The sequence below is a fragment of the Numida meleagris genome, chromosome 7, assembly GCF_002078875.1.
Source record: "Numida meleagris isolate 19003 breed g44 Domestic line chromosome 7, NumMel1.0, whole genome shotgun sequence".
Taxonomy (NCBI): domain Eukaryota; kingdom Metazoa; phylum Chordata; class Aves; order Galliformes; family Numididae; genus Numida; species Numida meleagris.
Window position 1 is genome coordinate 15818256 of NC_034415.1, and position 26256 is coordinate 15844511.

At 41.3% G+C, this 26256-nt stretch overlaps 1 long non-coding RNA gene across 11 annotated transcripts in view; it reads right to left on the minus strand.

The window, feature by feature from the left end:
- LOC110402254 overlaps positions 1–26256 on the minus strand; it is an 86601-nt gene that overhangs the window by 11246 nt on the left and 49099 nt on the right. For all 11 annotated transcript variants that reach the window (XR_002440993.1, XR_002440994.1, XR_002441003.1 and 8 more), the window contains 6 exons: positions 13464–18214; positions 12643–12714; positions 11879–12042; positions 7986–8135; positions 3870–4048; positions 607–674 (listed from right to left, as the gene is read on the minus strand). This is a non-coding gene — a long non-coding RNA (uncharacterized LOC110402254). The remainder of the gene's footprint in view (positions 1–606; positions 675–3869; positions 4049–7985; positions 8136–11878; positions 12043–12642; positions 12715–13463; positions 18215–26256) is intronic.

Consider the following 26256-nt stretch of genomic DNA (forward strand, 5'->3'; position numbering starts at 1 on the left):
TTTGGCAGCACCTCCCACAGTTACTCACTCATTTGTTTGTTTGTTTTTCCATTTGCAACTTTTGCCCCCTCCAAAGAGCTGGTCTGCCAGTGAAATAGCAGTAAGTTATTTCATTTCAAATGCATCCAGAAAAGCATTTGAATTGTTCCTTTTCACACAGAGCAACATCCAAATTTGGAACTTGTGAAAAACTGATGGGGGAGATTCAGAATATGTTTGCTAAAATAATCACATTTAGCCAAAGCAATTCAGATAAATGTGGAAACGGCATCCCTTGTCTATCCCCCATATCCATGACCTGGACTAAAAGCTGCTTTGGGAAAGGTCCAACCCATTGTTTGTGACTCTAACACAATGAGGCTTGCAAGCTGCGGCAATACCGTAATGCCTAGGGATTTGTTTCAGGAGACCCTGAGTTTGGAAACAAAATACACGTTTCCTAATGACTGCTAACACTGAACAGTGGGAAATACAGCTGAAAAGGGCATAGAGAGGAGCATCAGGAAGCTGAAGTCTTGGGCTTGGTTCTTATTTGTTCCAGTCTTGGGGAAGTCTACACCAGAAACAGGGAGGCCTTAAAGTTGATAACAAGATGTGGTAGCTTACCAAGCAGTGAGCAGCTCCTGCAAGCTCCGTGCTGCACACGCTGCCAGAGCAGGCAAAGCCCGGCAAACCTTCAACAGACAGAGAAAGTTTTAAAAATAGATCATAATATTTAAATAATCAAAGAAGCTTTTTCATTCAGAAATGTCCCATATGCTCTCTGCCACCAAACTTCTGGGGTATCATTTTTCACTCAGCACTTCAAGCTGTCTGCTACTATCTCATTCATACAGCTTTTTCATCGCAGGTCAATATTATCTGACTAGATTCAGATTAAATCTTAATACATGGTTCACCTGGAAAACCCTGACTCCAAGCATGTTGAAAAGTTGCAGATATAAGCAGCGCAGTTTCCATGGATGATAATGTATTAAAACGTATCCCAAAAGGAAGAATAGCAGGGAAAGGAGGAGTGTAGTTATGGTCACAGAAGAGAATGCCCTTCATTTTCAGCTGAGATTTTATGGAAGAATCAGAACAAATGTGGCGAAGAGAGAAGTCCGTTCCCTTACCACTGGTTCTGCAGCTAAGATTTTGCATCAGCCATGATAAAATTAGGCAGAGATGTAGCAGAGCTGAGTATTGTACAGGAAGACGTGAGGTGAGCAAGAGTTCAGTGCAGTTCAAGGATGGAAGGGTATAATGAAAGCAAATGGAAAGCAAAGAGCTGAAACAGAAAGAGATGAGCTCAAGGAACCTGATAGGAAGACACAAGCTTAATTAATAAAGACAGGCAGAGCAAGCTGAACAGAGAAGACTCATTTAAGATGTCAAAATATATCTTTGGTTATGGCCACTAAGGTAAAAATAAATGCAAGTTATGTAGAAAATCATGAAAGTTCAGGGGTGCAAGACTGTGTTTAATGATGGGAGTGGCAAGAAAACCTGAGGCTGCAGAGAAGCTCTTCTGGGAGGTGATAGCCCTGTTTCGGTGCTTGCTGCTGCCGTCCAAGTACCCAGCATACTGCTCCATTAGCGAGAGGGATCACAAATTTCCTCCTAATCTGTTTCAAGATAAGTCAGTCAGATCCATTTCACCTGGTGGTGAACATGGATATGAGCTAACCAGGCTGACTTTACTTGTGGTGGATTAGGGAATGCTTGCTTGGCCTCTTCTGTGGGGAGGGACCAGGCAGGCAGCAAAATGTAGTGTAATTTTCAGCAAGGCACTGAGGAGGAAATTTGTTTGGTCTAGGAGAGCACACGAACATGTAAGACTGGAATCAATCCAGACACATGGAAGAATGCAAATTTCTCAACGTAAAAGTTATTATCAGCAATACTGAGTTCAAGAAAAGTTGCTATTTCTGCGTCTCATTACTGTGAGTAAGGAATGCGTTTACTATCTTTGTTACTGGTGTAAGGATAATTTCTGCAGAAGCATATCTATGCACTTGGGAAAAATAACAGATACTGGTTGGTAAGCAGCAGGAACCACAACAGAAGAGACCCATGGTTTTACTGTCTCTGGTCCAGAAGAAAGCTGTAATCTATGCTACTTAAGCTTCATATACTCAGCATTTGCAAATGCCAAGTAGTCAAATTTTTTACTGACATAAAAGTGGGTAATGTTGAAGTGCAACTGCACATAAGGGATCACTAGGACAATATACAGCGGCTTTCACTTCAGGGTAATAGCCTAATTTCCATGTTCCTTTAGGAACTTGGATCAGGTGAATTGGTACTGTTAGGAAGCACATCAAAAACTGAGCTTGCATTCAGTTAATTTACTTCTATTACCCAGAGTGGCCCTGTTCTTTAAGGCAGGTATACTATAGGAAGTTCGCTCTGCTTCAGCTATTGCCTTAACAATTCAAAGAGAGAGAACAAGAATTTTGGCTCAAAAAGTGAATACATTTTAGAAACACTAAAATAACCTCTTTAACTACAACGGGGAAATATTCGTGGTAACCCACTCTGTTGTGCTCCCCATAATTAGAGCTGAGAGCAATAACGGATCAACTTTTTGCAAGAGAGGGGCCATCCCTTCTTTGTTCTTAGAAGGACTACAGCTCTTAACTCTTTGCAACCACTTTTATATCTATATTATCATTTAGATTGAGGCTTTAAATATCTAACTCAGTAGGCCTTACATTGCTTAGTTCTCCACCATCTATCTTCTTATTTTGGGTGCCTGTCATTCACATTTCTGCAAAGTTCAGCTGAAACCATTAAGTATTTCATGTTACCAGTGCTTTGCACTGCAAATATTAAGAAGCAAAACTTGCAATCCAGGTCATTCACAGAACATTCTTATACAGCACATAATATTCCAAAAGCTAAATTAATCTTGCTTCACAATGTGAGGCTGTGTACATGTGGTTTCCGATACAAAAGGCTTCAGTGAAATCAATGGTACAGGCATCATATTAACTCAGACCCAGCTCTTTCAGGTCCATGAAATGTAGTCATGTGCTTTCTAATTTAGAAATCAAATGTAAGCAAGATTCTCAGCTCTCCTTTTTAAACAGTGGGTTAAACAGTTTCAGTACAATTTACCTTGCATAGATGAAAACACAAATCAGTAGCTGGTCTCCACTCCACATACTAATTTAATGAGATGGGATTTGACCACATGTATCTGGGAATCTGCGGACCTTTTCCTCCATACTGCATTCAGTTTGGATGCATGCCAAAGAACTACACATGAATTAAAGGGAGGAGAAAAAAGCAGCCTGGCCCACCAGCTTGCACCAGGGTCTAGAACAAGAGTGTGAGGCATAGGTCAGGATTCGAGCCCCATCCACACCCTCCCCTGATGATCACTCAAAGCACAAATGCACAAATTGCTGAAAGCAACCTCACAGTCCGAACAGTCACTCCAGGACATCTCCTCAAGATGATGTCTGGGGTCACGACCCAGAGCTCTTTCCCACAGTTCACAAGGACTCCAGTCTAAACAGAGATGGTCTCTCAGAAGAAATTCCCAAGAAGGAGACCCAAAAGCACCCACAGATCCACCACTTGGCTCACTGCACGGTGAATGACAAAGGCCCTTTGGGGTTTTTGCCTGGTAGGTCTTCAAAGAAGGTGTGTAATGACTGCCAGAATGCAAAAAGAAGTCGATGATAAAAAGCTAGAGGATAAATATTCATGCACAAATATCAATTGTGTTTTGGCACTGCTCACTTGCATGACTTCTGTTGACCTGACAGGACTGTGACCTGAAATACAGACACCAAAACAGCAACATCTCCTCAACTTCTGTCTCCAATTTGGCTTGTCCCAAAGATTATTGAACCGGAGGGATGAAGTCTGGCACTTACTCTTCTCAGATGTCATGCATTTGTGAACTGAGTCCATTCATAAACAGCTCCCCTCCGCTGAACCAGTCCAAACTCACTTCATACACTCATCAAGGAAGCAGTGTAATATTGTTCCAGTTGTGCAAAATACTGAAAGCAGACAGACTTCATCAGACAGATGTTCTGTGAGCAGGGAATCTCTGAAATGGGACAAGCTATTGTAAGGTATCTGGTATCACCGAGAAGGGTGAAGTAAAGGTGGGAAAAAGTAGAACAAAGCTAGTAAATAGAGGTAGGGTATAGAAAAAGAGAAAATACTGCTGAAACATTAACTCATCATTTGAAAACAGACTGCAGGACATGTCATTCAAATAGCACTGTTGGTCTCCTGTGATTAGCCTCCTCCCTGTCTACCACCAGAAGAATTAAATATAGGCCAGATTTTGCTTAGGTGCCAAAGGAAAAAGGAAATTATATTAACCATGCCTGTAAATCTCAACAACAGAATTACAAATGATCTTTACATTTTAAATTTATTTTAAAAGTCTGTTTATCTTAGCTTATCAGAACAAGCTCATTAAAATATCAAAAATCAGAAGTCCTGTGATATGAGGACAAGTAATACTGAGAGTGAAAAGTCAGCATATCCCCAGTCTGTGGGATAGGAGAGCCATCTGCTAGCAACATTTAGGAAATGTCCTTTGGGTGGAAAGCCTCCTTGCAGCCTCAGGCTTTGTTATAGTAACTCAGTTGAGCTCTTAAGCTCTTGTTATATGTGTAACTCTAGTTCAGAGCACCTAACATCCAGGTCTCACTGAGGGCCCTAGCATACTGTCGTCTGAAACAGGGTAGCCCTCTACGCAGTGGTTTCTTGGTGTATCACACCGAAATCCAAAGACATTTGCACAGGCACAAGAATCCCCACTGCCATGTATCAGATCACAGTGTTTAATAAAGCCTGTCCAGAAAACAGGCTTTATTTTCCTACAAGAAAAGCCATCAGAAACAAGTTGATTATATTTCTTTCTCTCTGTCTTAGCTATATAGGAGTGTCATTTTTTCTTGTATGTTTTTACTATGGAAAGTCACACTGCACCCAACAGTGCAAGCACCTCCTTCATTTCACTGGTGTTTGGCTTCTTATTAGAAATGTTATCAGCAGGTAAACACAATGCACAGGAAGGTCTGCTATGGAGTAATGAGGTTTACCATGTTGACGGCCAAAATGTTTTAACAGGTTAAAACTATTTTTGGCAATTACAAAGAAGCTGAAAGGAAGTGTTCCTTCAAGCTGACAACATACATTTTATACAGAAAGAAACAAGATACGAGACCATGAAAATTGCACAGACACAAATATTTGGAATGTAACTGAGAGGCAGAAACATATATTAAAATGATAATTGATTGAGTAACATGGAAAGAATTCTATCAGTAGAAGAAAACAGATTCTTGCAGGTCTCTGAGAAAGCACAACAGACTCCACTTTTGTGACAATATTCAACAATTCCAACTGAAATTCAGAAGCAACTTCTGGATATTGATGACTGACTCCTTTGATTTAGCTATTACTGTGTTTCTACCCACAGAGAAACCATATTTTTGGAATGACAAAGAGACTTTCCTAAGGTCAAACAGTGAGTCAGTGGCAAAGAGAAAAGCAGTCTAGTTCTCCTCAATCTTATTCTCAATCAACCACACTATTAGATTGTACAACCATGAAACACAATCTCTTCCTTCTGAAAAGGTAGGTTTCGTGAGAAAAATAACAAGCTCCACCTGTCTGTCCAGCTAGTATTAGCAGTAGTGAAAATTTCATTCTGTAGAAAAACTGCAGCTGTAGCAATTGTAGAAAAAAAGCACCCAAACTCATGTGCATATCAGAAATTGCCAAAGTGGTTTCAAAAGCTGCAACTATCACACACTTTCAGCAAGTAATTTTAACTCATCAGGTCTAACTCAAGCATAGACAGCAAGACCCAGATGGCTTAGTTGTAAACAAAGCCCTCATACGGCACATGGGGCAAGGAAATGTGAGATTGGGGCCCTGCAGACTTGCACCAGCTCTGGGTTGAAGTTGGACATGCCAGAATGGCAGCCCCACCACCCTTCCACTGTGTCACAAGTGGAAGGAGCTGCGAGAATGTGCGCACGTGCGAGTGTTTAAATACTCATCGTTGGGGACTACAATAGACATTTAGCCTTGGGATGTTTTCTCTGCTCTACTGCAGAAAAGCAATAAAAATATGTGCTACTCTGCGGGCTCTTTCTCTGCTTAACCAGCCCCTTTATTATTATCTCAGGTTCTCTCTTTCTGCAAACAAGTCCAATGGCAGATCTGGTCTCAGGGCTGGGGCTGTAAATGCTCACCATTCTTGTCTGACTTTGTTGTGCTGTACTCAGGACAAGGGTTTCTGCCCGCAGGCCCACATGAAGCAGGCCCCTGTTGGCCCGCACATTCATGGATGTCACCCACAAAGGCTGGTGCGAGCTGCCTGTTGCCCACAGGCAGCCTCATGACCTGCATGACGCAGGGAGCGCATGGGGCAAGAAGGGTTTTAGAAGTGCCACATCTCTGTGAGAAGCCAGAGGGAGGAAGCTCGGAAAGCCTGGCCTTTGTCTTTTCCAGAATTAAGACTTTGATTAGCTGCTGGCGCAAGACCAAAGCTCCATCTGAAATGCTTTAGATAACCCATCTGCGCTTGGTTTGGGAGTCTGGAGAAGCATGCCACGGCCCACTCCTCACCAGCGCTGGCAGAAAAAAGGGGAGGATGGGAGCACTCCTGTGCCGCCACATGGAGGCCTCCGAGGCCTGGGCTGGGCGCTGGCAGCCTCTGGGCTGAGGATGCAGCTCGGCCTTTCTGCTCTGCAGTGCCAGAGCCAGCCCCGCACCCAGGGGCCTTCCCTTCCTGCCTCTCCCCAAGCCTGCACGGTCCTCCACCAGTCCCCGCACCTCGTGATAAATTCCGTCATTATTCAGCCCTTTCTACTAACACCGAAATTCATCACTCAAAGCAAATTAGCCGAGATTCATTAGAATAAGACATCTAGTAGGCACATGTACTTTATTAGCCTCTTACACCAATAGTTTTAATTAGGTACATATTTCACAGCTCTAGAGCTACTCGAGTGAAGGGCTGCTTTTATCTCTTTTATTTACAGTAACAAGCTATCAAACAAATACCACCATAATTAAACTCAGATGCAACAGCAACAAAAAATCCTGATTTCTTTACAGTTTTTATTAACAGCGACCTCCTCAGACCTCAGTGTTTGTACACTGGGCCACCTAATGAAGGAGAGCAGGTCCCTGGGCCGGGCAGAAGCAGGGCCAGGCAGTGCCTCCCCCGGCAGCGCTGCCTCCATGTCACCTTCAGGTAATGGGCAGCGCTCTGCCGTGCATGTGGCGGTGATGAGAAAAGTGATTAAAATCCAGAACATTTCTAAATTATTAATGAAGAATTTAAATGATGTTATAAAAGAGGGAAATACAGGCGAAAATGTTGCACATTCATGGAATTTTTACTCATGCATAATAATCAGTTGAAAACACTTCGGCTATAATACTTCCTAAATTACAGGGCGGGGGGGGCGATGTGTTTCCAGGGCCCGCCCGCCCGCCCCTCACTCGGCGATCAAGGGCGCCACCTGCCGGCCAACGCAGCGAAGCGCGCCCGCTGCCGCCAGACGCAGGGTTGCCGGGGCCGGCTCGGCGCACACCGGGGCTCCGCTCGAGCCTGGGACTTCGCTTCGCGGCTGCGGGCGTGCAGAGAGCACGCCGCTCGCATGCACTCAACCACCACCTTACTAACCTCTGGGCCTAGTGCCGCTCTGCTTTGCAATAAAAAAAGAACTGTAATATCGCGGGAAGTAATGGTGTGAAAAGAGCCCTGTCCTGCTCCCGCATGTACCGAGGTCATCGCTCCTGGTGCTGACCCACAGGATTGCATGCACCTTACTCCTCCCTCCCCCACAGCCTGCTGTAATTCAAAGCAGAGCCCGCAGTTGGCAGCCAGTGAACAAAAGGGTTCCCCAAACCAAAGCAATGTGTACCTTACACAGCTATATGTGTGTATGTCTGCCAATGCAGTCCTTTCTGGAAAGACTTCCCCATCTTGATGTCTCTGGACTCCTCACCTGAGTGCTGCCTGTGGGCTCCATGATGCCAGAAAACACTCGAGGGTCTCATCTTTAAAGACTTGCTTAGGGCTGAGCACGATCAGACAGGCATTGTGTCACCTACCACAGATTCCATCCTTTTCCTCTCCCGTGGTGCGGGGAATGAACCTGCAAGCCAAGGAAAGCAGCAGGGTCACTGGAGTGCAGCCTTACCACAGAGCCTCTGAGACCCAGGCGTCCCTCTGGCTGAACTCCCTAGGGAGATCCCGCACTCCCCCATGCCCTTCAGTTTGAGTTTGGTGGATCTGCAAAGCAGAGAAACTGTCTGATTACAGTTGCAGCAAATAAGGCAAGAACAATCCCAGGCCACTCTGGTCTGTAAGGGCTATACAAATGCTCCAAGTCCTGCTGAATGCTAACTGGCAGCTAGCACCAATTACTGGGTAATGGGCACTCCACATGACCCGTCACTTAATAAGTAGATAGACACAGTCTGCACTCACTTTTGGAGCTCAGTTGTCTCTGGTTGTAACACCAGCTGAATGCTTTGCAGTGTGCTAGCCTCACGGTGACTAAAGCTCAGATCGTTATAGCAAGTCTCAACCAAAAGAAACTGCCACACTCTTCTCAATTGGAGCAGATGAAATAAAGGCTCTTGGACATGGTTCCTACCTAGGAGCCTGCCAGAGTCTAATAACTGCAACATGCTGTGATTCTAAAGTAAGTGTGTCATGGAGAGACACCCCGGCTAATTCTCAGGGAAGTAAATTTGCCTCGGCTAAACTCTTTGTTAGCACAGTGTTATTTCTGTTACTGCTCTAGCTGCTTCTGGTCCCTTTCTCCACAGCACACAGCACATTCGCTATCACGAGTCACAGATCGTGGCTGTGGTTCCTCTGGACAAAGCAGTGACATTCATATCAGAAACAAAAATTTGTCCATTTCTTTCCTCCTTTGCAGCACTATTTTAAAAAATTTTGCTGAACTGAATTTTGAGCAGTGTGGTTCCTCCATATTTTCGGTCACAGAAAAACTCATTCCCTGTCTTTAGCCATTCAGAGACATGAACAGAGTTTTCCTGAATGCTCTCAAGTTCTGTGTTTTCTCCAAAATATCATCAAATGAATATACTGAACAGAAGAAAACAGAGAAGATCCCTGTGGAATCATGGGGCAAAAGGAAATTATTGCCAAATAATCCCAAAGCATCCTGAGATAGTTTTCACAAAGAAAGCAGCAGAGATTCCTAAAACACTGTTCCGATACTTCCTTATTAAGAACGTGACACCGTAACTTTCACAGCTAACACTATGAAAGGCTGTGGAAATGTTCAAAGGAACCTTGGTAGGTTTATTTTTCCCTTTGAAAAACAGAAGTTATCACTGAAGGCCTTACAAAAAGTGTGAAACTTTCAGAACATTAAGCCTCTGCAGGCAACCATTACATGCAAAATACTGTCCCCAGTTTATATCCTTTAGCTGTTTTCTATTTTTGACACTGAGGAGGGCCTTTGTAACCAGGTAGTTAGCATCAGATGAATACTTAATGCAACAGCTGCATAAATGCAGTTCCACAACTGAGATTTTTACATGCACACAAATCAGTGAATTCAATGGTTTCTGCAGTAGCCATGATTTGTGCCCCACATACTACAGACTGACAGTACTACAGACAAGGAAACTTCTCTGTGTGTGCCAGAACAGAGAAACCAGCCACTGTACTGAAGGCCAACTGAAGTTTTAGGTGCCTCAAAAGGCAGATTAAATTCCAATTTTATGGGTTTATGACCATATATTAACCTCATGTGACCTTCTTTATCTGAAATTAGTCTTTTTCTAATTTTGTATAAATATGTGCAATACAGTGAACTGATGGCTGTTTCATACTCCTTCACCTTCATGTATTTTGATTCTATACCTTAACATCCATCCATTAAATGTATTTACCAGGACTGAATTTCCTTCAAAATTACTTATAAAGTGCATGTGGGGGATGGGAAGAGAACCCACTGACTGCACTACTTCATTGTGTGAAAAAGGCAGTAAATACAGATGTGGAACTCCATATTCATGCCTCAGCACGGCTATCTCTTCAGTTTCACACCTGCAGGTATTTATTTGATCACACACTAAAATAAATGCAGCACGTGTGGGTGTGTAGAGCTGCACCTGTTCTTATAATGAGACACTCAAAGAGATCCACTAAGTTTTGCTGCAATCCCATCTGACAAAAACATTCTTGTACATTTTGTCCTGCATGTTCAGTAGCCTTATCCCAGTGAATCTTTCTGTGCACTGGGTTGGTCTGTCCTATGCACTATCTTCTTCCCTTGTCCCAGAAGGAAAACCTCCTACTTTGTTACTCTCTCACAGCTTTTCTAAAGAGCAAATCCTGTGAACCATCTTCCTGCATGACATCTGCTGAACTTTTAGTTGATGGAACTGAAACTGGGCACAGAAGGCAATTTGCACACCCTTTGGGTCTGCTTATTAACCTGCTTTATAAAGATCATGTACATTTCTCTGTAAGGCAGCTGCTGACTGGTGAGTCCTGCTTTGCCACAGAAATGTTATACATCTTGGGACTGGTTTTCAGAGCCCTCTTTGAGCCAGTGAAAGGACATGAACATAAAGTTTCACAGTGTAAGTTCAGTGTAAAGCCTAGTATCTAGCATATTAAAAACACTATTACAGCAATTGAAGAGCACAATGAACACAGACATTGTTTTCCCTGTCTTTTCAGAGGAGGAAAACTGGCCAAAGTATCTGAGTAAATTGCCCAACTAAGCATCAAACATAAGATTAAATATTGGAATTTTCCTGCTTACTCAGAATATCAAGGTGTAAAGTTATTTGAAGCTCCATAAGACTGAACAATTGCCTGCCAGGATAAGTAGGAATCTCTTCGCTGGTGGTAACTGAGAGTACAAGAAAATTAAACCATTATTGCCATGCAAACGTGCTGTAACCACTGGACTTTGAACTAGAAACATCTGAACTCTGTGTTGCAATTCGATCCTACCGTAAAGACATGAAGTCTGCTTAACTGCACAAATCTTAAAGAAACAGAAATAGTAAGAAGTATATTACTCTTTCACACTTTACAACCAAACTCAGCTTTTCCTAATGGCTACTGCAGAAAGTACTACCTAGTGTTTACACCAAGGGACTATGAGTAGAGAAACAAATTCCTGTCTAATTTTCGCTAGTAACTGGCTAAATCACTCAAGCATTCCATGCCCCCTAGTTAACACATTTATATCACAGGTATTATAATAACATGAACCTGCTTACTAAAGCTTGACTTACTAATGCTTGGAAAATGCTTTGAAATCTTTAGAGAAAAGACTTTATCTAAGAATAATATTGTCACTTCCAATTCCTTTAGTATGTCTGCCAACACTTAGAAAGCCTCTTGGAACTTCAGGTTCACTGTACCTAAGAGTTTAATGGCATCTCAAAATCTTTCCTATCCTCCTGAAGAGAGGTCCTCGCTTTGCCCAGCCACCGATTCTGTTTCCCCTTTTCTTTTTACAGATGCCTTGGTAGAAGAGAGATTAGTTTCCTGACATTTACTGCATTTGTTGTGCTGACATCACAGAGTCAACGAGAACAAGTATTTATACTTCTATTATGCCTTCATTGAACTGAACAAGGTGTTCAACAGGACATTTTAATTATAATCCCACTTCTAGCAGCGTGAGTAAAGGTGTTTAAAAAACACAATCAAGCATGAAATGGAACAGTAAACATGCCATTTCAATTACAAAATTATGTATAAGCACATCCTTACACAGCACAGCATTTGAAGACTGTGAGAAATGCTAAAATCCTATCCAAAGCCCTGAGAGGTTTTGGGCACAGAGCTGAAGGAGCTGAAATGCTCTCTCCTCACACTCTTTTGTGTACTTACACTTAATTTTTGACTCCAGACAGAAACTCACGAAGTCCCCAGCTGACATTTTTTTACAGATTTCCATGAAGGAAAAGTAGCTGTAAGGCGTTCTTGTGTTGCGGTGCTGTGTCAGACACTTGTCCTGCTTTGGGAGCTCTTTCTTACTTCTTGGCCCAACTAAGCTGAAACGAAAAACCAAATGCACTCGCAGATCCTTGCATCATTAGCCACCACTGTCTACTTGTACCACCACGCACCTAAAAAAGGCGATGGAGCAAATACTGTACCAAGCTCAGAGGTAGATGTGGCTCACCAGAACCTCCTGGACATCTGTGGTCTTCAGGAAAACATACAGCCAGTTCTGATAGGTATACATTAGAAAGGCTTGAACACCACACTGTCCTTATAAGTAAAGGTGAAAGCTTTTCTTTTCTACACTTGATACCACTGGGCACTCCAGAAGCAGCTGGCAGAGCGGTGAATACCCTTGCCAAAGCACAGCCAAACCATGGCAGCCTGTCCTCTGCAGCCCTTGGGGAGATAAGAGTTTCCCCACGCAGCCTCAGAGAGGAGGAAACTGGAACAACTCACATTTCTGCCATGCAGATTAGACTTGAACCAATGCTGGATGCATTAAGTTCCCAAAGACATCTGGAGATGATAACATAAAATCTGGTGCTATCTCGTGATCTAGATTATTATCTTTTCCACAAACAGTACTGTTCTGTTTACTAGACTATGCAATTGTCCATGGTATTGAATTATCTTCTAGAATATCTTACCTGGAAATTACTCTGGTAATCTGACTTGAAAGTAATAACATCCTCAGGAATTTCACAGTCACTGAGATGAATCTGTAAATACAGTAAATAACTAGTTTTTAGGAAAGTATTTAGTAATCTAACAAACAAATATGTAAAAACATCTAACTGACAAGAAACTATACTGGGGTCTGTAAGTATTAAATAATACAGACAGCATTAAAAGTTTGCTATCTCTTTTTTGAAATACAATTTCTTACTCTCACTGCGCTCTCAGAGTTGAAGGGAAAAAACAGCATATTTTTTCCATTTCTGGAAGAACCTGTATTTCTCAAAATGCCAGACCACCTCATTAGTGGAAGCCTTGGTTAGCTTGTAGATAGCTGGCAGAGGTGTTTTGTTGTGCTTGTTTCCACTTCATTTTTTCCCCCCACTATTATGAGTAAGTAGAAGTAAAAGCACAGTTTTCATTGCCTACAATGAGAGCAGAATCTGCTTTTATTCCATAGTTATTTTCCATTCTTCTGGCAGTACTCAGAAACTCATGTGAGGTGAGATGCGACTGCAAGGTAATTTGGTACTGAGGGCTCCAGAAACCAACACTAAATGCAGATAACATATTTTTAACTAACAGTGCACATTTACAGCCTCTGACCAGAAATTTAAGAGAAGTGCTATATGGAGAAGTCATTAACTGATATTTAAAGCTGGGAAATAGAGGAAGTATGAGGAAACCTAAAATGTAAGGCCTTTATTTAACATCTCTCCACTTCAAACCAATCAACTAATGGGGCAAGGCCTTGAAGTTCATTTATAGTGGAAGAAATGAACATGAGACATACCCGATTAATGTATCTTCTCCTTGAATGTAAGGTGTACATTAGAAGATAGCCGTGCTGCTTTTACAGTGTTTCAGAACTGCTGAAGCCAGTTTAGGTCCTCTCCAGCTTCTGGATAAACTGAGGTCCAGCCTCTACAACTTAATAGGTCCATAAAAACTCCAAAGGTTTTTCACCATCAGATATAACTTGTGTCATGGTTAGATACAGAGATCATAACTAGTTAGGCTGAGTAGTTATCACAGGTAATGATGCATGGGAAGGAAAACATCCAGTGCAGGGAATGTAATTTTCAGGGTCAATTTCAGAAAGCCATACTGTTTTATCTGTAGACTCAACAGAGAAGCAAGCATGTAGCCTGGTATATAAAGGTCAGATTGAAGCCATTCTTCAAACATCTTCCTAGCTGGGCGTTGCTGAGCCTGAAGCTGAGCTGTGGCTTCTGCAGCCACCAGCAGGGAGGGACAGGGTGCTCTGCCTCCAGACTGGGCCCATGCAGCACTGGCAGATGCCAGGGGAGCAGAAGGCAGTGACACCAGCACATACACGGGCCCAAGGGTCCTCAAGACCTTGCAAGCATGAAGGCAGAGGAGAGTAAAAGGGAAGTAGCTGAGAGATGGTACAGCTGCTTTGCAGAGTACAGCCACAACAGGAGCTGTAATCAGAGAGAAAACAGCGTGCCTGTCTGAAACGCTATTTCTGCTTTATTGTGTAAATACAGGAACTATGACTTCACGTCTCACACTTCAAGAGACATACTCTCAGGCTTGTTTTCTTCCATATCGAAGCTCTAAGACATGCAAAATGTGTCTGTATTTCAGTTCTGGCTGGAGGTTAATCTCTAGAAACAAGTAATGTAACATTTCCATCTATCTTTTCTATTCTTTTGGCGGTTTTAATTACACTAATATACTATGACACTTTAAACAAGACATGTCTCAGCTTATGGCCTGCTCTGCAATGGTTCAGCTGCTGCGTGTGCTCCAGCACATTTTGCTCAGACAGGCTGCTGCAGGCTGGGGGTGCAGAATAGTGCCCTTCTGTCACGAGAGATTTCATTGCACTGATCATTGTATATTTGACAGACTCTTTGTCAATGTCAAGTGTCTTTTGTGGTTAAGCCCAGTAAAGCTAAAACAAAAGGTCTCCTAGATATTAGATATATAGTGACATTACTGAATTCACTTGGAGGCAGTAATTTTTTGTCAGCCTGTGAAAAGAAAAATGGAGCTAATGGGAAAACAAAAGGAAGATGCCGGCATGTCTTTTTAGCTATTTTTGTTTATGTCAGACATTGTGATTGACATCTGGCCCAGAACACCCTTTCAACCATTGAAGCTGATGTCATGAAACAGAACAAAGAGAAATTGCCAGGCAAGAAAACACCAATGGCTCAGAAAGCACTTTTTTGGGTTTATTTTCTTTTAAGTGTTTCATTTTCAGTAATCAGTATCACTACAGAAAAGTAGTTCACTCACAGACACCCTCTCTTACTATTTGGACTTCTAAGTTTCCTTTGTGTTTGCTTTCTTCCTGCTTGCCTGAATGGCACCACAGTGCTGGTTTGGTTGGATGACAGTCTGTCATAACAGTGATGTTTGAGGTTAGTGAAAACTGACATGAAAAATACAATCCACTGGCCTTTAACTGAAATAGCAGCTCTGTTTTTTGTGGAGTTGGCAGGCAGCATTTTTAAGCCCCTTTCATGGTGAAGGCAGTTACAACATGTTTTTCTCCGTATCAAGCAGTTCCATCATGAAGTGCATTATCTATGTCTGTTGTCATATCAGGATACTGCCTTTGAAGAGCAGTTTACTGTTTCTTGTGCGATCACTTCTCCTGCTGAAGTGCCCTAAAAGGGTTAAGGGAATTTCATGGTCATTCTCCATTGCCAGGCCAATTACAAAGCTTTAAAAAATTTTTAAGAGAGTTTCAGAAATACCAGTGACCAGAACAGTTCCTGCAGACACACAACACCATGGAGACTTCTGTACTGGCTTGCCACTTTATACATCAAAATAGGAAGAATCCCAGTGTCTTTCTTATATCGTCTAGAATCACTATATACATGATAAGCATAATGCTTGCATTCTGCAAGTGCTGTAGATTTTGAAAGACTTAGTCAGCACTACGTGCTTGCAGGAGGAAATAATTCTTTAAATTTTTAACTTTGTCTTGAAAGTATGATGCTAAACATAAACCAAATGGCAACAACACAAAAGAAAACAACAACAAAACACAAAAGAAGGCTTTTCACAAGACAAGAGCGGGACATTTCATCATTTATTTAGGTACAGTTATGTTCTGAAATCATTGGAGATTATTGGAGATCTCTTAACAAAAGAGATCTTAATCACTTCAAAAGACTATAAGGAATGTGGCCCTTGAATGCATCAGGTGTGCTGCAGCTAAATATCCTTGCACCTTTTTAATAGGGTTTATTTCAATATTTAACGCAGGGGTATATTCTCCTCTAGGAGCACACACTTAACTCCCCCCAGCATTAATAACAGATATGTTCACACATCGAGTGGAGAATTTTCTGTCTCTTTGTGCAGTGTTCTAAAAAGAACTTTGAAGAAATTGAGAAAAACAGAAAGAGAAGTATATTAATTTTAAGGAGATGAAAGCACCACATGTCATCCCTAAATTTCATGGAAAATGCACCGTTAGTAACAAAGATGAGTAGAAAATTTCAAAATCATTTTGAGCAGCATTAAAATCGGTCCTCCCTGATTTTCTGTTTTCCCCCTCTTTTCAAAGCACATACATTAAACTCATTTTATGCTTATAATGTATATAATGATTCTAGACAACATAAGAAGGACACTGGGATTCTTTCTATTTCGATGTATAAAGTGGCAAGCCAATTTATGCAGCTTAAACCATTGCTAAAGAAGATGTATCAAAAATTGCCTGTGATCATTACAAATAACAGCCTGAAATGTTCACAAGAAGCTGTTTGCTTATCATATTTTCATTAAAACATCTTTTCACCTGCTTTGCTTTTCCCATGCCTGTAACCTGCATTGTAATCAGTCTTATTAACTGAGAACATAAATATGATTTATTATGGTCTGATAATGGAAGCTGCATGGACCAAGAGAAGGGATATATTGTCCTTTGATAAAATGGCTCTTTTCTCTCAAATAGAGCTCTATCATGAGAGCATGCAGAATGTAGTGAGTGATTATTTCCTGAGGGTGAATGATGGCAGAACCCTACAGAAAATCTTCTTGTTGGCCATGACAGCCTCAGAGTGTCCCCAAATCTCACTGAGTTTGACAACCTGCAGACACTTTTGATGAACTGTATTCTTCTGTCAGAGACAGCCTGTCTGGGAGGAGAAAAGGGAACCTTTATCGTCTGATCTGCTATTATTGTCTTGATCTTTTATAAGCAATCTCTAATGCACATGAATATAATATCCTTTCACACAAGTGCCAAACATAATAGAAATGTAGTTTAAGGACCTTTTTCCCAGTTATGTAAATGTCCTAGTACCATAATTATAAAAGATGGTTTGTGAATGATAGCTGTAAGGAAAGGGTAATGAAAGTGTTTTAACATTATCTTTCTGTTTTAAAGACCAAAACCTGTGATAAATAGCATTTATGGTACATATGGGGAACCAGTTTGTGCTGAAGCTTTTACCTAAAAAAGAATAGTTTTGAGCATAAAACTGGTGTTATATTTTCATAAAACACATAAATGGCAGCTGATCTTAAGCCAAGAATGATCACTGGCAGATATGACTTAAAGAAAATGAGTATTCCACTCAAAATCCTTCCATGGCTGTTACAAAAAGAACAAAGCGTTATTATTGAGCAGTGTATTTGGACAAAGGGGTGTTCAGGACCAACTAAAGTTCACCAACAAATCTCTCTTTTATCTACATCCAGAAGAACAGGCATAACAGAATCTTTTTCAATTAACAGCTGTACACATTAGCAAAACACCCGTCTTTCTCAGCTGAAGCGGTCTGGCTTATTTATCACAAAAAATGAAATGTTTGGTGGGAAGGTTTCCAAGTTTCCCAGTAAAAGCAAGATACTTGATTTTTCATTAACCTTTTGACATCCGGAGGTGGGGTGTCCCAATATTAACTACTAATGGTCTTTTGCATTACCAGCTGGTGTTAAGAGAAGTCCCAATTGTCAGAGTCAAAAGGTTAATCAGCAATTTCACACTGGTGATGTGGTCAGTTTGCATGTTACTACCTGAACAGGAGGAAGAAGAAAATAAAGTCATTAGCACAAAACTACATCCCAATATCATTACTCTATTGTATTTTTGCATTTGTATTTTTGTTGCTGGAAAATATTTCACGATCTACTTACTAAATATTCAGACATTTCAGAGGGTTTTGGAGAACTTTTGTGAGAAGCCCAGGTCCAAATATGTGACCAACTTGTTTGGTGTATTCTACACTTACTTCATAAGGAAAAACAAAACAAATTAATTACAGTTTACTCACCCACCAAACGCCCAGGCCAGCACGATGGAAAAATCTTCCAGGTCTGATAATTGTGGAGATTTCAAAAAACTATCCGGCTGGAGCTAATTCAGTCTGAGGGCTGTGTCCTGTCTTCAGGAGGTGAATACATTGGCATTCCCATTTATTCAGGGTGAATTCCATAGTGCAAATGCCATATCATGGGTGAAGATGGCTCATAACAAAAAACTGAGCAAAGACTTTTCCCTCTTGTCCCCTTCTTCTTTGACTGTAGGGAATAAGCCAACAGCAGCCTTTCCTTGACAAGAACGGACAGCAATGTTACTTCATATGAAGGTACTCATATAAACAGCTATGCCAGTACCTCAGATAGTATCATTGACCAGAAATAGCCATAACATACTTTGACTTGTGGCCCAAGTGCTTTCCTAGCTGTAGCAAAAACAAATTTACTTTCCAAAAGAAAATATAAAATATTTCTGAAAACGTTATACAATTTGGCATTTGCTACCAGTAACAACATTCATACAAAGTGACCTCTCATTTGCCCAGGCAATATTTGAAACTGTTGTATTTAGCCCTGATCAAAAGATTTCTGATGTTACCATATGGACCAAGCCAGTTGTTCTATGTTTTTGAGACACTCTACCTTTTTTCCTATGGCTAAAATAGCAGGTCTTGCCCAAAACAGCATCCTTCATCTTGGATTTTTTCTGCATCACATATTTACACTCGTGTTCTTCTCCATTTCCAAAAAAAATCTACTGCTAAAATCTTCCTTCTCTTGACTGCTACACTTTTAATGGGGACAGAATTTTCTCCTGAAATGCTCTGAAAAAAAAAGATCAATCCTTCCAAGTGCCCTATTACTTAGTCCACCAATTAGCTGGCTACAGAGCCTGAGTGTCCTTGTACGTCTTCCCAGTCCCCATCTGTATACTTGGCTGCATATGTTTATGCAATTAGAAATGGTGGAAATCTAATAAAATTAGGACAAACCTGAGTGAGCCATAATTCTGTATAATCTCTCAAACTGGATTGTTGAAAGCTTGCTGAATTCCCCAAACCTCTCTCAGGTGCCAATGAATGAGTCAATACCATACCAAAGATCTCACAGCACAGCAGACATAAATTGTGCTTCCAGAATCTCATACACACCCTCAAATAATGAAACTAATATCTCCAAAATAAAGTCAGGGAAAAACAAAACAAAACAAACAAAACAAAACAAACAAACAAAAGTTTCTTCCAGTTACTGGCATCATGCTTGATGGTACAGAACGGAAAAAAAAGGAGAATACACTGCAAATTTGTAAGAGAAACAAGTTTCTGCTTTCAAAGTCTGTGCCTTCCTATGGCAGTAGTAGAGTAATCCAAGCTTCCCACTTTCAGGTGAGGACCACTGACATTATCACACTGAGATGTGGTCAATCCCCCTAGCAAGCCCTGAAAAAGATCAACAAAATTGGAGAATTAACCTTTCTTACATCCTAGTATGACACCTGCCCAGGCTTTTCTTTTTAAATGCCTGTTTTACATTTTGTTTTAGTCTGCAGTGGTGACTGTTGGTTTGCATATCAATAATCAGCAGCCTGGAAGAATCCCAGACCACTTCATACCTGTGACCTCTCTTCACCCACCATTCAAAAGAAGCCAGGAGTGGAAGAGAAGAATGATTTTGGCTAAAACTATGAGGAATTTTCTTTGAAAGTAAGAGTAGAATTATTTAGGTTTGACGCACAACAGAGAAATTCATAACTCTGTTCTTGCAAGAAGGCCCCCAGGATCTTTTATCTCATGTTATGAGGACTCTGATTTTGTATCAAAGCCAAACTACGTATTTGTTGCAGAATAGGGATCTTCAGTATGAGTAGAAAGGTGTAAGGGGATGAGGCACCACTCTCATTCCTAGTTTAATATACTCATACTCTTTGTGATGGTGAGGTTGTAGAAAATGGATTTGGAAGGGATCATAGAAGGTTCAATAACTGACAGTATTAACCATGTTTTTGACTACTTTGTCACTGAAATCCTCAGCTGATGAAGATTTCATCCCTTCTCTGTTCAATTATCCCAACATTTCCTAAGTGACAAATACAGCTGAATAGTGAGAGACTGATTTCTTTCTTAGACAGCTCAAATACAACTTAAATGTATTTCACCTTGTTTCTTCTCAATTTATTTCTGGCTTTATTATCTCTCCTTCACCATTTTTTCTCACTTCATCTTTCTTCTTACTACTACCTCACTGTCTCTTCATTAAGGCACTCCCTTTCATTTATGTCTTTTAAGCTGTGTACAATTAGGCATCCTTGCATTTATTGTTTTTTTTCTTTCCAAATATATTAAAAAAGAGAATCTCATCCATTGGTGGCCTTGCTACAGGTACTTATCTCTTGTAATCTCTTCAGAGGGAAGCCAAAATACCACATTTCTGTTGATTGCATTGAAAACACTTTGTATATGTCTCAAGTTCTGATCTAAAGACTATGTTCTTGAGGTGTGACTGAACAGCATAGCTATGGGAAGCATACAACCTGTTCCGAGCATGCACATGGATTAATACAGTGGGGATAGGTATAACATAGCCTCTAAAAAGGGAATTCAGAACCCCTGGCAGTCCTGTTAACAGATGTCTGCTTCCTGCTGACTGTTAGGGTATTTCGTGAGCAAGACCACTTACAACACAGGTCTGGACCTACAGATTCAAGAACAACAAATTAAGTGACTTCATCTCGAATTTATGTCAGGGAAAGCTGCATAAAAGAGTTAAGGCTGAAGCATCACCATAAGCAGAGAACTGTCTTACGTTGTCCCTCCAGTTAAGGATCATTGCATGATTTTAAAGTATATATAAGTACCGTAGTCTCCATGTGGCAGCTCCAAATTGCTTAGCCTACCAGGTATTTGGAGATGTGAAGATAAACTCCCCCTGCCACAGCAGGAAGTAATGTGATAAATAAAAGGAAGGACCAAGTGAAGCTCACACCACACTTAGGAACAGAAGACAAGTTTGCTTTCTAGCACTGATGTTGCAGTATAGGTATTTTGAACTGCAGTATTTTCACATCTGCTTTGACCAGGGTCTGTGCTTGAAAGTGCAGTGGTCTGAAGCAAGACTATTGTGGGCATCTGAGAAAGGAGTAAGACTGTTGCAGGCATTAGCACTGAGGATCCACAGCAACGGGCATCTCACACGATGCCTTTCCACAGAAGGTCTGAACATAAAGCAAAGAAACTAAACTTGCTCAGGAGAGTAGAGGTTTGTCTCCTGCATGATCTCAGACAACACATTTCCTCTCAATTTTTCCCCAAAATAGGGACTGACAGCTTCCTGTCTTCTCTCTCTGGACTCTTGGCTCTTTTGATGAGTGGCTGTTCCTGATTATGGGAAGGTCTGATGACTGTGGGTCTGACCTCCTGGAGGCCTCTGGACACCTCTGTATCATATTAGATAATGAAGCCTCCTTTTTTATCCAAACAACACACAAAAAATGTCAGACCAGAGAAAACTGGCTCAGCACAAAATGGTGGAGTAAAGTCAGAGACATTAGCTATTGACTACTACAGAAAAACTGAAACTGCATCAGGGATTTCTTTTTTTTTAATTGCTATTTAGGGATTTAAATGAGATTTTTTTAAAAAGGAAGACACAATGTTTATCTACAATCACTCTTTGCTGCCAATACAGGCTATCGTATAAATTACTTAGACACTTTTAAAAATACATTATTTACTCAATAACCCATAATGGGTCCAGAGCTCCTTTTACACGCTATTACAGAAGTACATAATTGCGGAATTTTCAAATGGATATTTCTTCTAGGCAATAGTCTGTAATGGCTCCTTCAAAGCTCTTAGGCTTTTATCATATGAAGGCCTAAGTAGAAAATGTTTAGTTCACTGATCATTGACCTAATAGAGAGCAACAGCTTCTCTGGAACAACTATTGTCTGCTAGGGCAGATGATATATGAATGACATTTTTAAAAATTCTTGGAGGTATATGCTAGGGAAGAAATACTGATCATGTGCAAAGCAAACACTGCTGATGGGATGGATCCTCAGGGTTCCTTTGTTTGCCTCTGCACTGTTTGGTTTCTTGGTATCTGCCCTACGCCAAGAACAAAAGAAAACAGTCATTTTTGTGTGAAATGAGGACTGAATCTAGGACCCATTTGGATCAATATGAAACACTCAAAGATCATTCAATTTAATTAAAAATTGTCTCAAATGAAAATACAGGTATTTGGTATACATTACAATGCAAGAAGCTGAATTCTGTAATCAGAGAAGCAAGAATCTAACTGCAAAGGATCAAATCACATTTCTTAAGATAATACTGAAAAATACAGAGAACCCACTGGCCTATCCCAAGCCCGATCCAGAAAAGAAACTGGCAACTTGAAACATTTTCAGCACTATTGCCAAGAATCTCATGACTACTGAGCCTCTATTTTCTATTTGCATTTAACTCTGAAGTTTGCTGCTTCCATTTTAGACCCAAAGAAAGGTTCATGTTCCCGAACGCCTGAAGTAAGAAAAAGAGTTTTTTCTCCTTGCAAACTTCGGGCAGTGAAGCCCAAGGAGGCCTTCCAGCCAAATGAGTGTCAGTTGGGTCCAAGTGCCCAGGCAGCGTGGCCACAAGCTGGGCCAGAGTCAGACCCTCAGAGGCTGAAGGCAGACCCGGCTGTGCTGGGCATGGGGAGAGATCAATGCTGGCGACACAGCTCCATCCCGCACTCAGGCCAGCAGTGATGGGAAGTGTTGCTCACCAAAGGAGGGTGCCCAGCTGCTGGTACAGGAGCTGGATTTGGTCTTAACAGCTTGTGCCATCGAAGCAGACCAGCATTCCCCAGCACAGCCCCGCTTTGTATATGGCTTGACATGAGCTCTCCCGTGCCTTTTATTGGTGAATTCATCCAGCCTAGTAAGGCTGCCTGGGACTCCTAGTGTTCTGGCATGATTCACAGAAAAAAAAAAACAGTTGCTGGCAATTCTAATAGTTCCTTCTGTTTGATGCACCTGATTGAAGAGAAACTGAAATCAGAGACCAACATGCAACCAGGCTGCACCAGTTAGCCTCATCATGCAAATGAGGCACACTTGCAGGCGAACGTATTAGAGATCAAATAGTTTTAGGCACCAAGGATAATGAAGGCAGAGCGCTTATGTTGCAACAGCCAGAGCTGGAATTTAATCATGTTGTTGTTATCTACTGCAGCAGTGAACAAACACAGGAACCGCCACAAAAATCAAACTGTTCGAATGAAAGGAAGATATAAACCAGACAAATAATAACAATAAAAAAAGACTCAAACCAAGAGACATTGCAGTGGTTTCAAGAAGGAATAATCTTGCAGCAAAGGCTTTGAGCCCTGCCTCCTTCAGCTGAACTGCTGGGAAAGTGGGAGTTGGCAAGAGAAGCAGTGGCATATTGCTGTCCCCTGCATACCTGTGGGCAGGGAGGAAGGGGGAAATGCCCCACAGAACAGCACTTGGAAGTCAACCCTGACATGAAACATAGCCCACACTGGGAAGTAGCATATCCTAGCAAATAATTCAGAAAAAAAGAGGGACAGCCTCCTGGGGTGGAAGTTAGAAGTTACACAACTGACAGGCTGGATTAGCAATCTGGTAGGCATTAAAAATAAATAAATTCTGCAGTGGCATTAGTGCCTTCTGTCTCAATAAACCTCTCACATGCTCCTGCCATCCTTTGTATGAACACCTGGGGAGACCCACAGAGCATTGCTTTGTTTTAGGGAGCAAAGATGAGATCCAGCAGGTGAAAGCTTCAAAATGGAGACATTTGTATTCCTTTTGGCAGACACAAATGGCTAAAAATGCTGTTTGGCACTTCTTTTAATACCAGTTGGTATTAGGAGAGCTCCAAAGATGTCAACAGGAAGCCCTAGAGGTTAGAGGGAATGATGTAACCACGTGTGACATAATGCTTGGTGTGGAGATTTCCTGGAATTGATTAGTGCCGTTCATGATAATAGCAGCCAGCAAGAGTGTGAGGACTGGGTGAAGGCCCAAGCACAATTCAGGCACTGGATATTTTTCTTTCCCTTTTAGGGCACTATCTCGTCTCATTTCTTCAGTTGCATAATACAATAACTACGAGGTATTTCCATGCAACTTTCTTTGGGAAGATTTGAAGCAGCACACTTCCCAGGAACACACAGCAACTCCCACACAAAAGGATACACAGAGACAAGTGCAGAGGTGCAAGGACAACGAAGACTTCCAGGTTCTCCTTCCTCAAGAATATCCTCCCCTCCATTCCCCTCTTCTTCCTTCAGGTATAAGATGCAGTCACATCATCCTCATCAGTACATTGTTTTATGCCTACTCTATCCTCAAAGGCTATGAAGTGCCATCTACATTTAACAGGAACCCTCCAATCTATGTGAGTGGGTGGAAACTGATAGCGAGTGACATCGGCACTGACAACGGTACGCAAACTCTGCAGCACTCTTAAAACTTTTAATTGCATTTTAAAGTAATACAACAAGGCAATGTTTAATGAGTACTTTGTTTAAGAAATTCTGACTTTATAAGCTAATTAAAGAGAAGGAAGGGTCACTGCACTAGGGCAACAAATCCAGGCTGCTGAATGTCTATACTACAGCAACATATAGTTCAGATTCAACTGGCAGCCTTGCAAACCTCCATCCAGCTGGTGTGAATGGTTTTTATTTATTTTTTGACTAGCAAATAAATTGCTATTATCATCATGATTATGTTAATAGAAAAAAAGTAAAAGATAGGCAAGCAGTTTTTTTGCCAGGGCTGGTAAATTTTCATGACAATTCTTGCAAAGCTGTCATATTGCGTTAGATGAAACTAGAAGGCTTTATGTGCGTAGCATTTAACTTTAAACATTCTTCATGGAAACTTACCCGGCACATAATTTACATATTCAATACCAGTGACAATTTACTTCTCCCATCTGAGCAGGGCTTTCAACTATGCCACTTGAACTAAATTAATAAACAGTAATTAGAGAATGTTGTGCGAGCGAGCTGTTGATGTTGAGAAGATTCTAATCAACACCTTCTTTTAAGGGCCAATTAAAGCTGAATGTATGCAATATAAACATCTTCTTGTATTTAGACATGAACTGGAGAACAAGGTAAAAAAATAAAAATCAGAACAATTACAGCAGGTTAGAGATGATCTAATGGAATGATGAATCTTCATTAATCGTGAAAGCAGCAGTAATTTCTAAAAAACACTGGTCACCTTCCATAGTCCAGCTAACAACTTGTGCAAGTTATTCTGTCTAAGATAAACCTTCATGCTTTCTTTGACAGGTTTTTCTCCGAAAGCAGCTCTGCATCTGGCTCCAACTCCCACTGCAGTGTTCACCTGTCTGTAGGACAACCCTGCATCTAAAGGGAGGCCAGAGGAAAAGAGCAGTGAAGGCAAATGTACCCATGCCATGAGCACTGCCTCCTTGCAGAGCCAGAGGAGACCCAGAGCTGGATTTGAACCAAGCAGCCCCCCCCAACAACATCGTGATGGGAACACAGACACCAGGATGAGCCTGACGGTGAGGTGAGGCTGCCCCAAATTGTAGCTCATCTCTTGGAAGGAGCGGCATGGGTAGTTATGCCAGAGCAGATGATGGACTTGTGCCTGTTGTCCATGTGTACTCCTTCATCTCTCCAGAATCATGGGGTGGTTTATTCCTGAAAGATGAGCTTAAGACAGCCCTTGTTTCTGAACTCCCTGCAAGGCAGAGGAAAAGCCCTCTGATTTAAACCCAGGTAATCCTTAGTGTACTGAAGGGAGCCTGCAGAGGCAACACAGACTTGTACATCGCCATTATGAGCTGTCAGTAAGTTAAAAATAAGCATAACTTCATCCAAACCACAGCTCAGTGCTTCCTAAAGCACATCTAAAAATCATCTAAGCTGGTGCAGTGAAGCACATGCAGAATTTGTCCTACAAGCTAGAAGACACAACAGGCTAATAAAGGTAAGGGAAACATCTGTTCCAATACTGCACCAGTATCATTTAGAGAAAATGACTGCATCACTTACAGCCGTTTGGTATCCAGAAATACTACCACAGTAATAGGATGTTGTCACCTCAGGCTTTGCTGAAATCTACTGGAATTTTACTTGCTTAAGAATTATAGGATTAGGCACATGATCAGTGTTTCTTCCCTTTGAAAATAAACATTCCCACTTAACATTTTTGTAGCAGTGTGAGATCATTATCTTGTAACAGTATTTGGTTCCACTGGCATTATCTCCTAATTAGCTATTTAAAAATATATGTAAGTGGGCGGAGGTGGTGAGTGGACTTGTAGACCTGACAGGTCTGT